This window comes from Cebus imitator, unplaced genomic scaffold (genome assembly GCF_001604975.1).
Source record: "Cebus imitator isolate Cc_AM_T3 unplaced genomic scaffold, Cebus_imitator-1.0 Scaffold6, whole genome shotgun sequence".
Classification (NCBI taxonomy): Eukaryota; Metazoa; Chordata; class Mammalia; order Primates; family Cebidae; genus Cebus; species Cebus imitator.
In genome coordinates this window covers 13710323-13712214 of record NW_016107321.1, presented here as the reverse complement: position 1 = coordinate 13712214, position 1892 = coordinate 13710323, and the positions used below count along the sequence as shown (strand labels likewise).

Below are 1892 nucleotides of genomic sequence, written 5' to 3'. Positions count from 1 at the left end.
GCCACTGCGCCCGGCTTTTTTTTTTTTTTAAAGTTTCAATTGACACATACCACCTCTGGCCCAAGTGGACCACATGGTTATGTGTGCCCTTTGGTACAAGATACATCACGTCTCCGAGAACTCAGGTGTTTTTCTGATCATGGAGAATTAGATTCCACATATAACTTCTATTTAGGATCTGCAAATTAGGTTTCATAAATTATATTTGGCAAACATAGATTCTAAGTGAAAATACTCTAAAGTACTATCATTTATGTTTAAATCTTTCCTCCTGAGAGTTGATGTCTGACCTTTCACTCATGGAAAATATATGTATTGTTGAACCACTAATCTAGATTCGAACACCATCACCAACCAGCCTCTCTCTTTCAGTTGACATCTGCATTTGACTGTTTAGTTTTTGGTGTCTTTAGGTAAAGTTGTGAAATACCCACACTCTTCTCAAGTTCTTCATGTCTTTTGGTTTTTAGTAAACCTTTTTGTGACGTTGTCTTTGAGAACAGAGGTCAACAAACACTTTTTTAATGGAATAGGTAGTAGATATTTCAGGACTTGGAGACCACGCAGTCTCTATCCTAACTACTCAACTCTGCCGTTATAGCACAAAAACAGCCATGCACAATATATAACGAATGACTCTGTGGCTCTGTTCCACTAAAACTTCATAAAAATAAGCAGCTGGGCAGATTTAGCATGTGGGTCGTTGTTTGCCAATCCCTGATCTAGAAGAAAAGAGTTTTGTGTAATTATATGTTGGGTAATAAACATACAAAACCATCTCAGGAATCCCTAATCTCTTCCTCATTGGGAACTCTTCCCAGTATCCCCAATACTGGTGGGAATGAGATGAAAAGGGCCAGGAGCACCATTACTTAAGCAGATAGTCAACCCTCTTTCTTTCCCCGTGGAAATCCCCTCTGCCTACAAGGAGGAGAAGCAACTAGTTTGAAAGCTGCCAGCCAGTCCGTTAACTTAGGAAATTCTAAGCCCCGCTCCAGTCACTTTGCATCAACTCTAAGATACAAATGAAGTAAATGTTATTTGTAATCCTACCAAGTCTCGTAGCTCTACGTGCTTGAGGTTAAACTTTCATGTAAGCACTAAATTTACTTTAGGTTTACAGAAAATTACACCGCAATTGGTACAATGGTTGTGGGGGGATGGGGATAGAAACAGGGAGAAGTGAAAGTGAAATCTTGGTCAAAATTGGATATCACCCAAATAAGCTGGGAAATGAGAGGTGCTGCAGAATGGTTTTCTGTTATAAAGTGCATCTACACTGATAATTTGTGTTTTATGTGCTTTTAAAATGAGGCTTTATTGGCTTGATTTCTGTGAGAAAAATCACTAATGGGCTGATAGTATCACTCTACTTCAACATGCAAGAGAATTGCTCAGGCGCTTGTCAGATGCCTGAACCACATACTTATTTGAGAATGTGCCATCATGGGAAGCTTTCCTTCACCAAGGTCACTGAGAGGGCAGCAGAGGGAAGCATGTTGAACTTCAGATGGTTCTGGCTACTCATGTCAGTAGCAAAACAAGGAAGGAAGGAGCTGGCTTGCCCCAAAATTAAAAGTTCAGAGAAAACGGGCTTGTTTTGTTTGGAAAAGGCAGATAAAGGAGCAGTAACTAAAGAATCCTCTTTTTTATTATTATTGTTGCTCAATTTATAAACCTAAACAGAAAATGTGTGTTGCCTTATTTTCTCTTCTACAGATAATTTTCTTGTAAAACATTGTAAATATTAAACTACATTATAAATACAGAATTTTTTAGGGCTCCTTTTAAAGACTACAAAATTTTTTATACCAAAAAAAAAGTATTTTTTCTGTATTTATTTTACAGATTAGTAAATGAATGAAATTTTGGCTTTAGGTTTTTGGTTTTTT

The 1892-nt window shown here is 37.5% G+C and overlaps 1 protein-coding gene across 1 annotated transcript in view; it reads left to right on the top strand.

Moving 5' to 3' along the window:
• Window positions 1–1892, top strand: part of MTHFD1L (methylenetetrahydrofolate dehydrogenase (NADP+ dependent) 1 like) — a 207573-nt gene that overhangs the window by 180448 nt on the left and 25233 nt on the right. The gene's annotated exons all lie outside the window — the stretch shown is intronic.